General features: G+C 38.8%; 1 long non-coding RNA gene across 1 annotated transcript; it reads right to left on the reverse strand.

The window, feature by feature from the left end:
- Positions 1-1,067: 1,067 nt before the first annotated feature.
- LOC308669429 lies at positions 1,068-5,137 on the reverse strand. The gene is made up of 4 exons (XR_014026753.1): positions 5,078-5,137; positions 4,246-4,313; positions 2,791-2,815; positions 1,068-1,166 (listed from the first exon to the last, which is right to left on the reverse strand). It is a non-coding gene; the product is annotated as an uncharacterized lncRNA (long non-coding RNA).
- Positions 5,138-22,392: the final 17,255 nt, after the last annotated feature.

Raw genomic sequence — 22,392 nt, forward strand, 5'->3', positions numbered from 1 at the left:
AAAAGTTAATTTAAAAAATGTACAATTTCTTATTAAATTTCAAAATGGAAGATGAACAAGTAAAAGAGACAATGATAGTACAGGCAAAGAATTTTGGATATAATATAAACTTAGAAAAGTGGCAAAGTTTGTGTGAAAGAAACTATAAATTGACAATGTCAGCTTCATACAAAGAAAACTTATATAAAATGTTTTATAGATGGCATTTGCTACCAACAAGATTAGCAAAAATGTTTAAAAACGTGTCAGATAAATGTTGGAAATGTAAACACAAACCAGGTACTTATTATCATATGTGGTGGACATGTGTTAAAGCAAGGAGATATTGGACAATAATACACACTTGGTTAGAAAAAATGTTAGAGAAACATATAGACTATAAACCTGAATTTTTTTTACTAGGTATTACACTAGAAAAACTTGATAAGCAAAGTACATATTTGATTATACATGTGATAACAGTGGCAAGAATTATATTTGCACAATACTGGAAGAACGAAGAAATACCACCAGAAGAAGAAATAATAATAAAAAAAATTAGACTATGCGGAAATGGACAGACTTACTTTAAGGTTGAAAGAAAAAGAAGAAACAGAATATTTTCAAACTTGGGACCTATTTTATCAATGACTAGAGAAAAGATTTAGGGATTAGGAATTTAATTTGTATTAGTGAATAAGATACTCAGACAGCACATTTTTGTTGAATAATTATTATTGAACTCTGTTTAAAAAATAATAAAACTTTTAAAAAAATAATAGCAGAATTGCTTGATTATGAAATGAATGTCATATAAATTTGATACAATTTAATAAATTAAAAAAATAACTGGGACTTACACTTTTACGAGCATTTTAAAGATTACCTCTTTTAATCTTCTGGTTGGTTGAATTGCCTCTCCGTTAGTTGCTTAACTTTACTAGCTGTATCATAAAATTTAAGTTCTCTCAGACAGGTGATTAAAGTCTGATAGGAATCTTTTATCCCTTGCATTTCATGCCAACATTCTAGTAATTTTATTTTTTGTTCAGAAGAATCATGCAAATTGTCATGGACGATCACATCGATTTGGGCTGTACTTAGACCCAATCTCCGAGCAAGCCTTTTGACTTGGGTCACTTCCATATCACATACAATTATAGGAATGTCAGGCTTCAAGTTAATATCTGCAAAAGAAAACAAGAAAAAAACTGCAGGAAATTATAGCAGCCAATGATGCATAAAGGGGTAAATAACATTGACCTCAATTAATTTTAAGTGTGATTCAGAGACATCAAAATGATACCAAAATGAAAAGACATCATCCTAACAACCAAAGCAAATACTACAAAATAGAAGTTTAGCTAAATTTAAACAAAAATGATTCCCATACATAGAATACATCATTCAGCATGAGCAATATAATCACTTACAGTTAGGCTTCTGAGGGTTATAAATGTCTACAAATATAGCAAATTAGCAGGTATGCAAAGAGGAGAAGTTAGAAACCTATTTAGGTTTCTTTCCTCTTTTGCTCCTTGTGGTATTTTAATCCTTATTAAATTTGCTCCATTAGTCTATTTTTCTTTTTATCAACATGTAGTGCACACACACACACACACACACACACACACACACACAGAGAGAGAGAGAGAGAGAGAGAGGGAGAGAGAGAGAGAGAGAGAGAGAGAGAGAGAGAGAGAGAGAGAGAGAATGTACACAGAATATAAATACAGTGGAGATTGTAATGTTAATATTAAAACTTCACCAATACTTTTGAGACAGGGAAAATGGAATGTATTGTTAAGGCCATGATTTTTGCAGAGGTAACACATGGCTGTTGAAACCTGATCATCAGAAAAGATGAACAACAATAACAACAGAGTTAATGCTGGAGAAAATGGCTAATGAAGCTACGAAACAAAAGCTTAACTATTTTGCAAAAACCTAATGCAAAGGCAAGAATTATTACAGCAGTCTTTAAAATGGCCAACAAAAGACAGTGCTAGATACTGTCACTGAAGAATGAGCTTACAAGAATTCAAAGCAGTTCCTGACATAAATATCCTTGAAAAAATGTTTATCAGTTAATGAAGAATCAGAAGCAACTGAATAACAGAATATTTGTAGCAAAGGCCTAGATACAGCACTACTATACAATCAATAAATATAATTGTGCAAAGTTGTAAGCATAAAGAAAGCTATGTTGGATAGGAGTTTTGGCGCAGGTTTCTTTCTGGATCTGATACGGAAATTCTATTCCCAGTCATCCCAAAGATGCTTTTTCACGAAGCAACTGGACTTTCTTGTTTTTCTTTGAAGACATTTTGCTTCTCATCCAAGAAGCTTCTTCAGCTCTGACTGGATGGTGGGAGAAAGTCAGAGCTGAAGAAGCTTTCTTGGATGAGAAGCGAAACATCTTCAAAGAAAAACAAGAAAGACTAGTTGTCTTGTGAAAAAACATTTTTGGGATAACTATGACCTGAATGACTGAGAATCTCCATAGACATCTATTCCCAGTCATGCATCTGGACACATGCAGTTAAGAGGGAGATGTAATGGAGCCCATTATGTTCCACTGAGACTCATGTGTTGCCAGCAAAGCGTTACTAGTTCTGTAGCCGTAGACAAGGCAAGTGTGATGAACAATCTCATTGCTACGTTCTGCATCAATGAAAGACCATCCAGTACTGAACAATTCTTAGTGGTGGAATGATACAACTGAGCCGTTAGTAGAGTCCAATATAGCCCAGGCATAAAAGCAAACACATACAAACATATAGTGCAATGACTGTTTTTTTTTTTACATACCTCGATACTCGATTTTCTTAAAATCCTAAAAGGAAACAAATATAAAAAAAAGATGAACCAAATCCATACCACCAGCTTTTGCTTCCTGCTAGTTCTTTTTTCTTCTTCAATTTTTAATTTTTATTAAAACTTTTAAACTGGTAATAGAAAGTCAGGAAGAAGAAAGAAGTCAAAGAAAAGAGAAAAGGTGCAAGAAAAGGTAAAAAAAGATAAAAGTAAGAAGTACAAAGAAGTGACTTTCAGTATTCTTCACAGCTTTTGGTTCTCTAAAACTCCATCTTAGTGCAAATTCTGTAAAGCAAGCTCCACTTTTTATTAGTATAATTAGTATACTAATTAGTATAATTAGGCAAATTATACTATTTTGCTCCCAAACTGAAATTTCATATAATATCTAAAGAACTCTCCAGCAAAAACTGCACATTTGGATAGAATTTGATCTTATTCTTTGTCATAAAGGAGATGGGTCCTGATCTAATCAAACATTATCAAATAAGAGGGTGGCTCTGAATTCTCAGCAAATTGAAAAGATTTACCAATTATACTTCAATCCCACCCATTTCGTTGTGTAAAGTATTTATTGGCCTGGACACATGGTGTCCAACTGATGACTTCTTTCTTTTTTAATCAAATTAATTTTCAATTTGTGGTGAGGAAAGTAAATAAACAATAGGAATTGCTACAGGCTGGAACAGTTTGTTGAAACAAGTACTGGGTTTACTATATATTCAGGAAAAAATTTAAGTCAGAATTTTCCCATCAGAGACAAAGTCTCTGAGGTTAATGTCTCTATTTTGGTTTCTGGCTTTCTATTTTATGCATGCATACACCTCTTATCCATAAGTGAAAGAGGTTGCTCTTATGCATAAGTAAATGAGCTTGCTAATCTAATGCATATGTAAATGAAAAACAAAATTCAAAATAATAACTATGACCTTAAAAAGTCATATCATTGAATAAAACAAGTGGCAAAGTTCAAAAACAAACTCAGTGCCCACATACATAAATACAAGAATAGTAGGTATAAAACAGCACAGTATGTAGTTCTAAATTGTCTCAGTGTCTGACAGACCCCATTCTTTTCCTGATAAAGAAAAGGGTATTACAGTTTTGGGGTGTCTGTGGGGGCCCATATTATTTTTATGGGGCAGACTTGGCCACTATTTTGGCTTTTTTACCCCCTCCCCCCTGAGTAGATGTCCCTGCACAGATGGTCATTACTACCAAGTGGGTCTCACAGCTCACCTCAAGGTTTAGAAAGGTCATCTGGAGGAAACCTCCCAAATCACTGGACATTTTAAAGATAAGAACCACAAGGAAGCATTTGCAGTGGAAAAACACCATTACTACCATTAGAAGCTAGACAGAAGCTAGTATGCATGTTGGTTTGATGCCTTAGGTTACTCTCTATTGCCCTTCTTACATCTCTGGATTACTTCAAAAAAGGAGACTCACGTATAGTTCATAGTTAGGGCCATTTTGAACTGGAATGTTTGGCCTCCTTTGAATTTTGCACCCTGGACCTACAAAGAAACACAAATAATTATGTGCTAGATAGTCTTCAAATGACTGAAAATGGCATATTAGGAATGTGCTTATACTAAGTGCGAAATGCAGTAATTTCATGTGAAATTTCTGGAAATTGTGATGACCGGAGTTCTTAAACTTACTTTAATTTACTACAATTTGCCACCTTTAAAAGGCAGGATGTTGGGAGAGGCAGCCAAACGTAGAAGTGAGATGGTGTATATGGCACTGGGATTGCAAGCTGCCAGAGCCTGACAAAGAGCTTGTTGTTGTCTCCCATTGCTTAGGGATGTTGTTTGTGTCTAATTTCATCTTTTAGTTAATGTGAAGCTACAAAAATCAGGTTGGTGTGTCTTGTGACAATAAAGGTATACAAAACATGAGAGCTGGTAGAATAGGAGCAACAAGTATCTGTCTCAAATTTTGTCCCCAAGCAAATATCAATGATGTCAGCTGGCACAATGCCCTTGCTTGTGTACTTCGCTACCATGTGGTGACAATCTATCATGAACTCTGGGGAGGGTGGATGGGAGGGGGAATTTTTCTCTATCTCAAAGAAGAACCTTGACTTCCAAAATTATTGAAAGAGGACACAATTGGATTTTAAATGTAGAATGAAAGCTATGGGAGACAGTTGTTCCTCTGCGTACTGGCTGGCTTAAAAAAAACAATAATAAGGTTTATTTATTTTATTTATTTATTTTTATTACATTTATATCCCGCCCTCTGTAGTTTGTAAAGGAAAGTGATATCAACTTACAATAGCACCGCCATAAAATCAGTCCCAAAATCATTGCGACAAGAGGCAGAAGTATACAAAGCCACAGCAAATTCTCTATGAAGAAGAATATTTAATAATATGTTTTCCAATCCATATGGGTCAATTTGCACATTTTTTTGAACCTGTGCTGTTAAAAAAGCAACAAATGCACTGCTAAAAATGGAAACTGAAACCACACCTGGTAGAATTGGAAACATTCCTTTGAATGAAACAGAATCAAACAGAGCACAGGTAGTCCTTGACTTATGACCAGAATTGGGGCCAGAATTTCTGTGGCAAAGCACGGTGGTTGTTAATTGAGTTGCGCTCAGTTTTAGGTTTCGCTAGCATTAAGCAAAACACTGAAGTTGTTAAGTGAATCACTGCAGTCGTTAAGCAAATAATCCAGCTTCCCCCCATTGTCTTTCCTTGTCGGAAGCCATGAAGAAGAGTCAGAAATGGGCAATAGCATAAACTGGAGCGGCTGAAACTATCGTAAATGTATGTCAGTTATCAAGTGCCCAAATTTTCATCATGTAATTGTAGGCATGTTATGATGGTTGTAAGGGCAAGGATTGGTCAGTGCTGTTGTAAGTTCAAACAGTCACTAAGTCAAGATTGTAAGTCAAGAACTACCTGCATAATTGATTACCCATTCATGCTACTGTGGGGAGTCTTCAAACTTGGACCTTTTATGACTTGTGGACTTCAACTCCCAGAATTCCTCAGCCAGGCATGCCTGTGCTACTGTTTCAAACCATTAGCTTTTGATAATCTGTTGATGTCCAATTATGTCCTGAACAGACATACAGTAGTAATACTATATCAATACACTCTATAGGTAAGATCTCTTTGAGCTGAACTCAATTCTTGATGATTTCATGGACACATCCTAGACCTTCATAACGTTGCTCAAACTATAGAAATACTGAAACTCTTCAGAAGGTGTACCATGTTTGACAGTGACTCTTCTGGAGATTGGCCAAGTCTCTGCAAAATCCTCATACTTAGTGATATCCAAATTAGTGAACATCACTAATGTGGGTTTTCACCATTTTTGATGTGAGAAACTCACAAAAAGAGTAATTAAACTCTTAAGATAGATTTTAAACTGTTTCAAAAATAAGTGCCACATCAAAAGTGTTTGCTTCCATTCAATTCACCCTGGTTGACTATTGAGCAAATCAATGAGGGAGGAGATTTCTGAAATTGTCAATGGTCAGAAGAGGAATCAGGCAGGTGAGATGGGGGTTGAACCTCAATAAATATTTATTTATGCAAAGTGTTATTCAACACTTACTGACATTCAAAGAGGCTTTGATGCTTTCAGGGAAAGATTGATAAAGGAACCAGGCTTCTGTCCAAAGAGAAGAGGCAGCACAGCCATTGATTAATTCTGCCTTCTCCTCACTGCCTCTAAGGCCATTCCAGGGGTTTTGAGTGGGAAGCCATATTGGAAGACAGCCCTTTTTTCAGAGAGGACAGAAGTCTACCCAAGATTTAATCCAACCATACTGGATTGTTGTTGTTAGCTGCGAAGTCGAGTCCGACCCATCGCGACCCTATGGACAACGTTCCTCCAGGCCTTCCTGTCCTCTACCATCTTCTGGAGTTCATTTAAGCTCACGCCTACTGCTTCAGTGACTCCATCCAGCCGCCTCATTCTCTGTCTTCTGTTGCCTTCAATCTTTCCCAGCATTAGGCTGTTCTCCAGTGAGTCCTTCCTTCTCATTAGGTGGCCAAAGTATTTGAGTTTCAACTTCAGGATCTGGCCTTCTAAAGAGCAGTCAGGGTTGATCTCCTCTAGGACTGACCGGTTTGATCGCCTTGCAGTCCAAGGGACTCGCAGGAGTCTTCTCCAGCACCAGAGTTCAAAGGCCTCAATTCTTTGGCGCTCAGCCTTTGTTATGGTCCAACTTTCACTGCCATACATTGCAACTGGGAAGACCATAGCCTTGACTATACACACTTTTGTTGACAGGGTGATGTCTCTGCTTTTTAGTGTGCTGTCTAGATTTGCCATGGCTTTCCTCCCCAGGAGCAAGCATCTTTTAATTTCTTGGCTACAGTCCCCATCTGCAGTGATCTTGGAGCTCAGGAAAATAAAATCTGTTACTACCTCCATTTCTTCCCCATCTATTTGCCAGGAATTGAGAGGACCGGATGCCATGATCTTGGTTTTTTTAATGTTAAGTTTCAACCCAACTTTTGCACTCTCCTTCTTCACTCACAACAAGAGGCTCTTTAGTTCCTCTTCACTTTCTGCCATTAGAGTGGTATCATCTACATATCTTAGGTTGTTGATATTTCTTCCGGCAATCTTAATTCCAACTTTTGATTCATCTAGCCCTGCCTTTCTCATGATGTGCTCTGCATATAAATTAAATAGGCAGTAGTATACCTAATGGTCATCTGAATTAAATTCACCCATTCCTGTCCATTTTAGTTCGCTGATACCTAAGATGTCAATGTTTAGTCTTGTCATCTCTTGTTTGACCACGTCCAGCTTTCCTTGATTCATGGATCTTACATTCCAGGTTCCTATGGAGAAAGAATCTTTACAGCATCGGACGTTCCTTTCACCACCAGACATATCCACAGCTGAGCGTCCTTTCGGCTTTGGCCCAGTCGCTTCATTCTTTCTGGCGCTACTAGTACTAGCCCTCTGCTCTTCCCCAGTAGCATATTGGACGCCTTCCGACCTGAGGGGCTCATCTTCCAGCGTCATATCATTTTGCCTTTTGGTACTGTCCATAGGGTTTTCATGGCAAAGATACTGGAGTGGGTTGCCATTTCCTTCTCCAGTGGATCACGTTTTGTCAGAACTCTCTGCTATGACCTTTCCATCTTGCGTGGCCCTGCACGGCATAGCTCATAGCTTCATTGAATTACGCAAGCCCCTTCACCACGACAAGGCAGTAATCCATGAAGGGGCCATACTGGATATTATTCAATTTTAGAGACAGACTGATTTTGGACTCAACTACTCTCCTGGTCCCTTTTGCTTGCTAAGGAATGACTAAGTGATAGATGGAGTTAAAGGAAGTAACAGCAAAGAAAGAATTTTGGACAGATTGGCTATTAGGGCCCCAACAAGCTGAATTTGCATACATTCAAATTCAGTTCTTTCCATGGGCTTCAACAGGAAGGGGTATCAAACAAACTCAGGATGAGAGCTTAATCATTGATCAAACTTCCAACCCCCTTTACACACATCACAAAAAATGGTGGGGCTTTCATCATGGAGTTGTGCTGCCACCTTGACTTTTTTTAGACACCCACACAGTTACCCCTTGTATCCCTTCCTTTCTGGAGCTTTAATTAAACATGTCAATAGTTACCTTTCCCCCCACAAACTGTATTTTGGGTTGGGGTGCACGGTTTTTCAATTCTGCCATTTTCACACCTACATAAAAAACAGTGGATAATAATGAAGAGGTTCAATCAGGAAAAAGCTGCTCATCTGATCACGTTCTTCCTTCTTGAATTTTGGTATATTCTGCAGTCTTTTCAGCCTTGGTGGATCAAATTGGTGAGAGGTGCAATGAAATGCTTGCTGACAAGAAAGGTTCCCACAATCTCCCACAAGGTGTGGAGATATACATGAGAAGAAGAAAAAAAGTGAGGACTCTACACCCGGCTCTTTTTTGCCTGTTCAGTTTAAAAACAAAATCTTTAATCTTAGGATTTGGCTTATCCTGTCAATTGCTGATATGAGTTAAGAGATTTGGTGGTGTATAGATTTGATAATAAGTAGCATTTATTTATAAAATTTACATCAGAGCCTTTGTCATAAAAATTATATTTAAAATGGAAAGAGTGATGTTACAACATTCAGAGAAAAAATATGTTCTCTTTGATAACCCAATAACAACCCAATTGTCAGGCATACGATAAGGTCACATATCAGGAATTTCCCAAAACAGAACCATTCCAGGTTTAACAGAATAGCAAAATGAAGAGTTGGAAAGGATCTTGGAGGTCTTCTAGTCCAGCCCTCTGCTCAAGTAGGAAACTATATTCCATTTCAGATAAATGGTTGTCCAGTCTCTTCTAAAATTTATCCATTGTTGAAACACCCACAACTTCTGGAGGCAAGTCATTTCACTGATTAATTGTTTTTACTGACAGAAAATTCCTTCTTATTTCTAGGTTGGTTCCCTACTTGATCAGTTTCCACCTATTGCTTTTTATCTTGCCCTCAGATGCTTTGGGGGATAGGTTGACCCCCTCTTTGCCATAACTCCTTAGATATTGGAACACTTCTCTCATACCACCCCTAATGCTTCTTTTCATTAAACTAGGCATACCCAGTTCCTGCAACTGTTCTTCATACATTTTAACCTTCAATCCCCAAATCATCTTTGTTGCTCTTCTTTTCACTTTTTGGAGTCTCAACATCTTTTTTATATCGTGATGAGCAAAAGTGTATGCAATATTCCAAGGCATTATAAAGTGGCATTAACACCTCACATGATAAAGAAGAAAAATCTGATTATGCCAATAGGAAGTTTAAAAAAATCTTGTAGTTGAATTCATACAATGATCATTGTAAGGTAAAGGTAAAGGTAAAGGTTCCCCCGCACAGGTGTGCTAGTCGTTTCCGACTCTAGGGGCCGGTGCTCAACTCCGTTTCAAAGCCAAAGAGCCAGCGCTTGTCCGAGGACGTCTCTGTGGTCATGTGGCCGACATGACTAGACGCCAAAGGCACACGGAATGCTGTTACCTTCCCACCGGAGTGGTCCCTATTTTTCTACTTGCATTTTTACGTGCTTCCGAACTGCTAGGTTGGCAGAAGCTGGGACGAGTAACAGGCGCTCACTCTGCTACGCGGCACTCGGGATTCGACCCGCCAAACTGCCGACCTTCTGATCGACAAGCTCAGCGTCCTAACCCACTGAGCTACCGCGGCCCTTATGATCATTGTATGAATCGGTAAATAGGTAAATAGGTAGGTAAAATGAGGACCCAGATTGTTGGGGGCAATAAGCTGACTTTGTAATAATGCTGCTTGGGGTGTGTGTGAAAGCCCGAATAAGCAGGCATATACATAGAATGAAGGCTACTGCTAAGCTTGTAAGCCGCCCTGAGTCTTCGGAGAAGGGCGGGATATAAATGGATTTTTTTAAAAAAATCATTATGAATCAGAAAACACCATTCCAATTTGACTCAAGACTTCAAACCAAACCATTGTGTTGGATTGATTTGATACAAACTGCTGATGCAATTTGGAAAAAAAAATCCATCTTTGTGTCTGTGCAGAGGTGTCTCAATAGAATCAAAGATATCTCATTCAATCCAGCAATTAGAATACATTGTTCAGGTCAGTTAGCTACTTCATTTTAATCAAATTGTCTTTTACTTTAATTTCCATAATAAATATATGCACAGCTGTAGATACAGATAGTCCTTGACGTAAGACAGGGGTCTTCAAACTTGGCCCTTTTATGACTTGTGGACTTCAACTTCCAGAATTCCTCAGCCAGTGTGCCTAGCTGAAGAATTCTGTGAGTTGAAGTCCACAAGTCATAAAAGGGCCAGGTTTGGAGACCCCTAACTAAAAACCATTCACTTAATGATCCTTGGAAGTTACAATGGTACTGAAAAAAGTGACCTGCAACTGGTCCTTGAACTTGCCCCATGGTCACGTAATTGAAATCTGGGTGTTCAGCAACCAGCAGGTATTAATGTCAGCTGCAGTGTCCTGGGGTCCCATGAACACTATTTACAACCTTCCTAGAGATCTTCTGACAAACAAAGTCAATAGGGTAAGTTGAATTCGCTTAACCACTGATTCACTTAAGGATTTCAGCAAAAAGATCATAAAGTAGGCCTGACTCACTTAGTGTGAGTGTCAACGCTGTAAACATTGGATGTTCCTGCTCTGACAACTGATGAAAATTGCAGCCATTTCCGCTTTGCTTTTAACATGCTTTTTCTTCTATTTAGAAATTAGGTGCAGAAGAGGGTTTGGGATGAATGCTTGAGCTCAGCTAGCCATAATAATAACGTTGCTCTGTGGGAAATCAAGGATGAACTGACAATGGTTTGGTGAGCTGAGGAGCTGGAGAGAAAGCCTGTGTTTCGGCTAATTGGAGAACATGATTTATGACTGCTTATTGGGGGTAGGAATTGCAATTTGTTACTTTGTATGGGGGAAGGGATTTTAGTTTTGGATTCAGCTATGTAGTGCCGATACTTTGTTTCCTGAATAAAATGTTCTTTAAGGAAGAATTCTAACCTTGAAGTTCTTTTGATGTGTTTCATCTATCGGAACCATGACAGTGAGCACTTAGAAATACAAGTTTCAATCATAATTGTGATCATATGTGAAGACTACCTAAACGACCTTTTTTAAAAAAAACAACCCAAAACCACAGACTCTCCTGAAGTAGTAAAATACATGACACAAAAGTGAGATTGATTCTCAACCGTAATGCACCACCTGGTGTTTGGAAGTGATTGTGTGTCTTCCAATATATTATATAACCTACTGTTCTTTCTGGATTTAGAAAGAGAGTAAGGTTTAAGATTTAGAGACAATATGGCGGTAGTTATTGAGAGAAAGATCTAGAGATAGATAGATGATAGATGACTCCCAACTTCTTGCTGACTTCCTCATTGACCTTGCATGTGGGAAGCTGACATGAAAAGGTGCAAATCACAATCATATGCCGCAATGGCCATAATTGTGAAGCCTGATTCTACAAATACTTGTTTAGCATTGTTCTAAGTTTGAATGGTTGCTGAATGATTGGATGTTAAAGATGAACTATCTGCAGAGGCTATCATATCTGCTTCTGTTCTGAATAACAGAATAACAGAATTGGAAGGGACCTTGGAGGTCTTTTAGTCCAGGGGTCCCCATGGTCCCCATGGACCAGTACCAGTCTGTAGCATGCCAGCAATTGGGCCGCACAAACAAGCAAAGCCCCATCCACAAGATGCACAAAACCACACAGTCTCTGGACCATGGAAAATCCTCTTTCCACGAAACCGGTTCCTAGTGCCCAAAAGATTGAGGACCTCTGTTCTAGTCCAATAGACAGGTGGAGAATGAACTAGAGGTCACCCTCTCCATTTCTGTCTCCCTGTTTGCTGGTGTTACCAAAGAATTTCCCACCTCCCCCCCCCAATATTTTAGGATTATTTTTTTATTGAAAAGTTTTAAAATACATTTTATCTTTAACAATCCCCCCTCCCCCTCCCCTACCTATCCCTCCCTACCCCTCCCCCCCTTTCCCCCCTCCCCCCCGACTTCCCAGAGCTAAGTACAGGGTATAAAAAGAAAGAACAATCATAAGCATCCATATGCTACCAACAATAAATTCTTAAATCTATCACTCTCTAGCTCAAATAAGATAACTACAAGCAATACTAACATTTCATATAGAAAACAAAAGAAAAAAAAAGAAAATAGAAAGGAAGACTTATTCAAATGCTAAATGAAACTTTTTAGTCCCATATTTGTTCTGGATATATTCAATCCATTTTTTCCACTCCATAATATAACGTTCTTGCGAATGATCTTTCAAATAAGCCGAGATCTTTGCCATCTCTGCCAGGTCCGAAACCTTTAAAGTCCATTCTTCTATGGTCGGCAATTCCTCCTTCTTCCAATATTGACCTATTAAAAGTCTTGCTGCGGTAATTAGATTCAACATCAATTTAGTGTCCACAACCGTAGCATCTGTAATTATACCCAACAAAAAGAGTTGCGGACAAAACTTTATCCTTTGCTTGAAAATCTTCTGCATATTCCACCAAATTTTTATCCAAAAAGCCTTGACCTTTTTACAAGTCCACCAAATATGAAAATATGTTGCATCTTCACCACCACACCTCCAGCATTTTGGCTGATAATTCGGATACATACTTGCAAGCTTTTTAGGATCTAAATGCCATCTATAAAACATTTTATAAAAGTTCTCTCTTAGGTTTTGGGCTTGCGTAAATTTTACATTCCTCACCCAGATCTTTTCCCACGTGTCCATTGTAATAACTTCTTGGATATTCTGGGCCCATTTTATCATACAATCTTTAACAAGTTCTATTTCTGAGTCAATTTCAATCAATGCAAGATATATCCGTTTGATATGTGCTGGACCCTGATTTCTAATTTGCTTTATCAAATTTTCATCAGTCATTGTAAAACCAGTTTTCTGATCTTCTTTCCACCTGGCCCGTAACTGAGTGTATTGAAACCAAGTTTGAACAATCTTCTCATCTCGCAAGAGGTTATACGGCTTCAAACACCAGACATTTCTTTCCAGACTTAAAATCTCCTTATACGTAGTCACATCATGTTTGAAACCAACATTTATGTTTTCTATTGCGTGTTTTGGAATTGCCCACAATGGCATCTTACAGTCTAACTTATGTCTATACTTCTTCCAAACTCTCAACAATGCCTGTCTTAAAATATGCACTTTAAACACATTATCTACCTTCTTATCATACAACAAATATGCATGCCAGCCAAATAACAAGTCGTGGCCCTCAAGATTTAATAATCTCTCTTGTGTCAAATTAATCCAATCACTTATTCCTGCTAACGCAGCAGCTTCATAATATAATTTAAGATTGGGCATTTTAAGACCACCTCTTTCACGAGTATCCTGCATAATCTTAAGTTTAACTCGTGGCCTTTTCCCTGCCCAGACAAATTTATTGATACCCCGCTGCCATTCTTCCAGATTAGAATCTTTCTTAAGAACTGGTATCATTTGAAATAAGAATAAAAATTTAGGCAGGACATTCATTTTCACTGCTGCGATTCTTCCCAACAAAGACAATTGCAATTTTTCCCAACTCTCCATTTCTTTTTGAATTTTTCCCCATAATTTTTCATAGTTATTTTTATATAACTTTGTATTAGAGGGTGACAAAAACACCCCCAAATACTTGACCCTTTTAGCAATCTCAAATCCAGTTAATCCTTCTAAAAGAGCCTTTTGCGATACTGTCATATTTTTGGCCAGAATTTTAGTTTTTTGTGCATTAACTTTAAATCCAGAAACCTTCCCATATTGCATTATTATCTCCATCAGGTCCACAACAGAGTTCTCCGGCTGGGTCACCGTAACAACCAGATCATCTGCGAACGCTCTCAACCTATAATCCTGATCTCTAATTTGTATACCCTTAATTCTTTCCGAGTTCCGTATTTTTACCAATAATATCTCCAATGTTAACACAAATAACAAAGGCGATAACGGACACCCTTGCCTTGTGCCCTTCTCAATATTACATGCTTCAGTCAAACTATTGTTAACTATTATTCGGGCAGTTTGTTTTTGATATAATGCCCTAATTGGTTGCAAAAATTTATCCCCAAAATTCATTTTATCTAAAACTTTCATCAAAAATTGCCAATTCAATTGATCAAAAGCTTTTTCAGCATCTAAAAAGATTAGCGCCGCAGGGATCTGGTTGTTCCTTTCCAAAAACTCTAACACATCAACTATATGCCTCACATTATTTTTCATTTGCCTACCACTAATAAACCCAGTTTGATCCTCATGAATCACCTGTTGCAGAACCCTCATCAATCTGTTAGCCAACACCTTAGCAAATATCTTATAATCTGTATTTAAAAGTGATAATTTTTTACTTGAGTAGCATCTTGATCTTCCTTCGGAATCAAAGAGATAAAAGCAGTTCTCCAAGACGGAGGCACCTTTCCCCCTCTCTGAATTATCTGGAACAGTTCCTTTAACGGCTTTATCAACTCCATTTGTAAATTTTTGTAGTAAACCGCAGTCAAACCATCCGTACCTGGCGCTTTATCCAACTTCAATTCCTTAATTGCTATAAAAATTTCTTCTTCTGTTATCAATTGGTTAATCTCCTCTTTTTGTATTTGCGTAAGAACCGGGATGCTAGCATTCTCCAAATATACATCAATGTCTTTTTCATTAATCTTCTCCTTAGCATATAATTTAGAATAAAAATCCAGAAAGGCTTCCTTAATAAGATCCTGTTGAAACACAACCTTTCCCTTATGTTCAATTTTATCTATATTAGAAGCCCTTTGCTTTTAGGATTTTATAGCCCTCCCTCCTCCAGCCTGAAAAATGAAAGAGTTGGAGAAGATTTCCATGTCTTCAATGGCTGGAGCTGCATATACATATCTTTCCTCTTGTATTTGCTGCCTACCTCTTACTGAAAAGAAGGATTAGGGGAGACAGGATAGCAGTGTTCCAATATTTGAGGGACTCCAACAAAGAGGAGGGGGTCAACCTATTTTCTAAAGCACCAGAAAGCAAGACAAGAAGCAATGGATGGAAACAAATCAAGAAGAGAAGCAACCTAGAATTAAGGAGGAATTTCTTAACTATGAGAACAATTAATCAGTGGAACAGCTTGCCTTCAAAAGTTGTGGGTACTCCTTCATTGAAGGCTTTCAAAAAGAGACTGGACAACCATTTATCTGAAATGATATAGGGTCTCCTGCCTGAGCAGGGGATTGGACTAGAAGACCTCCAAGGTCCTTCTAACTCTATTATTCTGTTCTGATTGACTAAGTTCCATATTATCCTCACCTGATTGAACAGGTGTTCCCCAATATCAAAGCCTGATAGAGAATAGCCAAATTTCCATTGACTAGAATGGGGAAAAGAAATGCCTTAAAATTTAAACCCTTGGAGAAATACACCATTATGGAGTATTTGTGGGTGTTGTGCAGATGTGATGTGCCTATCAGCTTGATTTCTGGGTTCTGAAGTAAGACATCTTGTTTGCAATAAAGCAGCTTATAAGAAGTTCTGAATTGAGTATGTGAACCTTTAGGTAATTACTAAAAGGGAGGTTGAAATTCTGGAGAAAAGAGATGAATTGTCACATCTGCACTGAAATATATGAGTATCTAATTTTGTCACTCTTAGTAGGTATATAGAAAACATACTTATCACATTCATCACAGTGGCGGCAAGGTTTAGTTGACTCACAAAAGAAACCAGTCCTACACCTACATATTACATTCTGGGTGATGGTACAGTTTTTTTCAGTTTCCATCCCTAAAATAAATGGAAACATTTTATTATTCAAATATTTTTTAAAAATCTCATTTTTATGCCTGCCAAGCTTTGAAGACTAGGCACCTTTTCAAAGAAAACAATGCTGTTCTTCAAATACATGAGGGGATTTCAAACAAAAGACAAAAGGTTATTCTTTACACTGTCACTGGCTGTGTAAAAGGCACATTTCAGTAACAGATGTTTGACTGAACATTCAGAGAAACTTTTAAATCAGAAACACTTCTACCTTAAAGCCAATCTCTACTTGAAAACATGTCTGATTGAAAAAATATCTCATGAAGATCCTCTAACTCTGTACTTCCTTCATCAAACCAAGGCATGAACAAAGTGGTTTTCAAATTTCCCTCCAAGTTTTTTTTTAAATGCTGAAGTCTGCATAAAATCTCTGACTTAAGTCTGCATATTTCTTCCAGCTGACATGCTTACATATTTTTAAGTTGTATTCAGAAAAATCTTGTGAGGGCCATATCTTAGGCTTTCTGTAATCAGATGGACTAAATATCCTTTTCTCCTGTGTGAAATACATTGATGTTGAAATACAGTATTGTTGATCATACATACCATGATCTGTATCACAGAAATTACATCGTAGGCAAGCAGTTTTAAAATTGTCTTTATCCATATATTCTTTACCCTCTGTGCAAGGTTTGCAATTGGTTTTAGCATTCTTTGTGCAATCTAAAGATTTGACAGAACCTGTAAAAAGAAAATGTTTCAGAAATAGCCAGTGAAATCCTTCTGATTAGGACATGGCAAATTTGGGCCAGGGGAGACATTTGAAACGTTGAGAGCATCCTACAAGCATTGGTTACTATGAAATCCATAGGTAATCACAATTGGCACCATTATTGGTGAGATTGTTCCGTCTACTAGCCCATTAAGAGGACTTCTATGCTATCAACTTACATATATGTGTCTCAGCCCTATGGGAAAAACCAGATGAGCAAACTACTACTACTACTACTACTACTACTACTACTACTTATTATTATTATTATTATTATTATTATTATTATTATTATTATTATTGTTGTTGTTGTTGTTGTTGTTGTTGTTGTTGTTGTTGTTGTTGTTATTGTTATTATTATTCACACAGTCAGGCAGATGTTCAGACTGGGTTTGTCTACCTATCAGGTCCTTTTCAAGGGCTTGTGATAGGTAGGTCTGTTTGTTGTTATTGGTTATTATTTAAGATCTAATCTTTAGTTCAATTCACAGTCTGGGACTGTTAAAAACTTAACAGTTCAAGTCCTAACTAAGGGCCTAAGAGCTATTAAGGTAGCATCTGAGTATAATTATTAATCTAGTTTTATGCCATCTATCTCACTGATATAACGGCTTCAGTAGATTATACTTTATCCAGATAGGTTATAGTTACAGAGTCTTGCAAGTCCTGCCTATGTTTTCCCTGCCTTCTGTCTTATAACCCAGGGAGTTGGGGCAGTAGTCAGTCTGAATCACCACAGCATAGGAGTTAGGGTGCAGAGCTAGGTGTGAAAAGCCTAGGTTTCCCTTAGGGGCAGAAACCATTTAGGTGACTTTAGGACAATCATCCTCTGTGACAACTTGCCACAGCCAACTCACCATGGAACAATTTAACAATTCAGTTTAATTATTTAAAATAAAACATTATTTTAATTTTTGTCATTCACATTTCATTCTGTCCCTTCATTTTCATCCTTTCGTTAATGATTCTATTCCACCATTTCTAAGATATTAGTGTAACTCTTGTCCCTCAGTGAGTTATCCCGCACTGAGTTGGCCATGGCAAGTTGGCAGCAGCGAATTGTCATAAATTTGTCAGGAGAACAGAAGATGAAAAAAAAAAAGCTGCCACTAGCATGCCTCTCTCTCCATCTTTTCATACCATTCACAGCACTACAGCTTTACATTGCGTATTCATGTTTCAGTGTTTTAGGAAAAGCTTTAAAAGTCTTAAGGAGCGATTCCTCAAAAGTGGAACAATTTTTGCTTGAATTAAAACAAACATAGGTAGTCAGGTTGGGTTGTTCAGAGTAATCTCTGAAGCAATGCTACACTGCCTTGCATACTTTATTGCATAAAGTAGCGGGGGGGGGAGAGGTAGATAATAAAGATAGCAGTTGCAACATCAAAGCTCTGAGTAGCCACCTTGAATATTTTGAGACACATTTCCTCTGTAGTATATCAGTCAAAGCTCATGAGAAAGAAGGATATGGAGCCACTACAATTTTCCGAAATGGTCAAAGGTTCTGGTGCCCTTCTGAAACATCTTAATAGTCACTAAATACACCAGGATAATTGGGGGGGGGGGGGAGAGATGCTTCTCTTTCACTGCTGTAAAGAAGTGAAGAATAAGAAGAGAGAGCAGCAAGCAATAAATAGCCCTTTTCATAAAGAAAGCCAGTTTGCTAGTTAACATAATCAAAACCACATGGCAGAATTTTCATTGTGCAAAGTACATCATTGTTATATTGTTCAGCCTTCAAGCCATCCAGACTCCATTAAATGCTCTCCTGGGTCTTGGCTACAGCTAAAATTGTATTTCCAAGTTTTTGTCCTTAAAGTAACCTAGGCTAAGTTATTGTTTTAAAAGGGTTTTTTTTCCTGTGAGCTGTCTGGAACTATAGAAAGGTCAAAAAGTATGGCTTCCTTGTCGTTATGTTAATTTGTGCTTTCTTCCAGGTCATGAGGCAATACAAAAATATTGCAACATATTTTGTGCTGTGCTTGCTATCAAACCATATCCTGTCTTAGGGACAAAGTGAGTAATGGGTGTTGCTCTTACAGATGTAATAGGAGTCAACTTGGAGGAAAGTGATGGGTGGAGTCTCTAGATATTGTTTGCTGGCAGGAAGACAACAGTAAAAAGAATGACTACTCCATTAAAGTTGACTGAAAATAGAAGATTCCTTGTAATGATGGGCCATGGAGGAAATTTTAACTTGCATTCTACTAAGCAGAAATGCATTTCAACTGTTCAGACCCAACCTGGCAAGATATGAAACCAAGAAAGTAAGGCAGGAGTACACAGAGGATACATATGAGCAAGCCATATGGTACAGCCCTGTGTTTTTTCTATTTTAGCTCTTTCACTTGGTGAAAAATATGTTAAGAAGACTTCTATAGCCCAATGGAATAAATGGAAGATATGGATGAGGTCTGCATGCTATTGGAATATTGTTTCATTAAGATTCTGCTCCAGCTAGACTGGTGTTTCTCAATCTTGGCTGCTTGAAGATATGTGGACTTCAACTCCCAGAATTTCCCAGTCAGCCTGGAAATCTGGAGTGTTTCTGCAATCACAGAGAGGTGGAATGCATCATATTATTTTACAACCCATCACTTGGACCAGTGTTTCAACCTTGCAGCTTGAAAATGTTGGCTTTCAACTTCTAGAACAGGGGTGTCAAACTGCTGGCCCACAGGCCGAATGCGTCACACAAAAGCCATGCTCACCCCATTGCCAGCAATGGCAAAACAGTCCTGATACGCTGTGCGATGTCATATGATGTCACGAGTTTGACATGTCTGTTCTAGAATATTGAGCTAATATTGAGAAACACCAAACTAGACAATGATGCATCAATGGATCAGAAAAGTGAAGACTGCCTGCTCATCTTTGCAGTGGGGACCTACTGCTGTTGGTGACCATTGCCTTCCAACTAATTTCATGCATTCTGAGAAGCACCTTTGAGCCATCCTAAAAAGAGCAAACCTTAATAGCAAAACCATCACAAAATTCAGATTCTTCGCACCTTTCCATAGAGACATCAATTTTTTTTTCTATTTCTCTATGATAATACTTACCAGGTTTACAAAGGTCACAACAGATACCATTGATTTCATATTGTCCACTGGGACAGTTCTGATTAGTGTGTAGTTGCTGTGGTATAAGTATAGAACCTCTATTGTGTAAGGATCCTGCAGCGGTTAAATCAAGAATCTGTAACAGAGAGGAAAACAAAGTATTATTGCATTGTAGCTTTAGGACTTAGAGACTGTTAGAGATTATTAGTGCTGTGTTACTAATTGTACTCTGTGTTAACTTACCTCTAAAGTTATTTTGGAATCTTAGTAGAGACTAAATTAATAAAAAACAGAAAAATTTATTTATTTATTTATTATTTATTAATTTAATTTATATACCGCCCTTCTCCCAGGGGACTCAGGGCGGTGAACAGGGCAATACATAAAAACTAGATACAAAAATTAAAATTATTAAAACATGATTAAACAATGCCCATAAAATTAATACAAATTTAAAATTAAAGTCGTTTATAAAAATCCCACCCCGTCCCATCAGGCCAGGCCAGCTTGTTTAAAGAGATGGGTTTTAAGATCGCGCCGGAAGGAGCGGAGATCGGGCGCCATCCGGAGCTCAACCGGAAGATGGTTCCATAAATCCGGTGCACCCACAGAGAATGCCCTCCCCCTGGGGGCCACCAGTCGGCATTCTTTGACCGGTGGCACCCTGAGGAGGCCCTCTCTGTGGGAGCGTACTGGGCGGAGGGAAGTTGACGCCGGCTGCAGGTGCTCCCCAAGGTATTCCGGACCCATGCCATGAAGGGCTTTGTAGGTCATTACCAACACCTTGAACCTCACCCGGAAGACAACTGGTAGCCAATGCAGCTCGCGGAGCAAAGGTGTGACATGGGAGTATCGGGAAACTCCCAGTACAACTCTCGCGGCTGCATTCTGTACCAGTTGGAGCCTCCGAGTGGTCTTCAAGGGTAGCCCCATGTAGAGAGCGTTGCAGTAATCAAGACGAGAGGTCACGAGCGCATGAGTGACCGTACGTAAGGCATCCCGGTCTAGATAGGGCCGCAACTGGCGCACCAGGCGAACCTGGGCGAAGGCCCCCCTAGTCACAGCTACAATATGGTCTTCTAAGGAGAGTTGTGAATCTAGGAGGACTCCCAAGTTGCGAGCCCTATCTACAGGAGGTAATGACTCACCCCCCATAGTGAGGGGTGGAATATCCTGAATATCCCGAGATGCCGGTACGCACAGCCACTCAGTCTTGTCAGGGTTGAGTCGAAGCCTGTTCCTCCCCATCCAGACCCGGACCGCCTCCAGGCACCAGGACATCACGTCGAGGGCATCACTGGGGTGGTTTGGGGTCGAAATGAAAAGTTGGGTATCATCAGCATACTGATGATACCCAACTCCAAAACCACGAATGATCTCACCCAGCGGTTTCATGTAGATGTTGAACAGGAGAGGCGAGAGGACCGACCCCTGAGGGACTCCACAAACGAGAGGCCTCGCGGTCGACCTCTGCCCCCCTGCCAACACCGACTGCGAGCGTCCCAGGAGATAGGAGGAGAACCACTGAAGAACCGTGCCTCCCACTCCCAGTCCCCTGAGACGCCGCAGCAGGATACCATGGTCGATGGTATCGAAAGCTGCTGAGAGGTCCAATAGGACTAGGACAGAGGAATATCCCTTGTCCCGAGCCCTCCAGAGATCATTCACCAGCGCGACCAATGCCGTCTCCGTGCATGAGTGACATGAGCAGATGATAAGACTGATAGGAATAGGATGATGACTACTATGGTTCCAATGGCACCATTTCATTTATTTATTTCAATTTCCAGGCTGCTCAACTCCAAAATGACTTTGGACACTATCACAAATTAAAAGAACATTATATAAGATAACAACTGTCCCAAGAACAGAAACATGCTTCCATACCATTTTCCAGGTTAAAGGGAACTTCTCAACCATCCTAACCTAAGGCCTATGGAAAAGTGAGATGTTTAAAGAATAGTTTGAGGTAGGCAAGGTATGGGGGCCATACCAATCTCTTCCAAAGGGTGTATATAGCAACAGAAAAGGCCCATCTCTTTAGTCCCAATAGATGACATTACTCAATTGGTGAGATCTGAACCAAGACAGTTCTGCTGGAGCAAATAAGACAGGGAAAAAACTGCAGTAAACAGATGGTCCTTCAAGTAGCTAAGTTCTGTGTCATGTTTGTCTCAAATTGGGTCAATTGGATTCCTGTGTTTAGCAGGGATGTTACATGGGCATAGCAAGCACTTCCCATTACTTCTTGTGCTGCCACATTCTGGATCATGATAGCTTCCTTGCTCTCTATGGGATAAATTTATCATATATTTTCATATATCATATATGTTAATTAGTGGAATAGCTTGCTTCCAGTAATTGTGGATGGCCCCAACACTGAGGGGTTTTAAAAAGAGAATGGACAACCATTTGTCTGAAATCGTATAGGGTTTCCTGCTTGAGCAGAGGGTTGGACTAGAAGACCTCCAAGGTTCCTTCCAACTC

Source organism: Vipera berus (assembly GCF_964194415.1).
Source record: "Vipera berus genome assembly, chromosome: 5".
NCBI classification, from domain to species: domain Eukaryota; kingdom Metazoa; phylum Chordata; class Lepidosauria; order Squamata; family Viperidae; genus Vipera; species Vipera berus.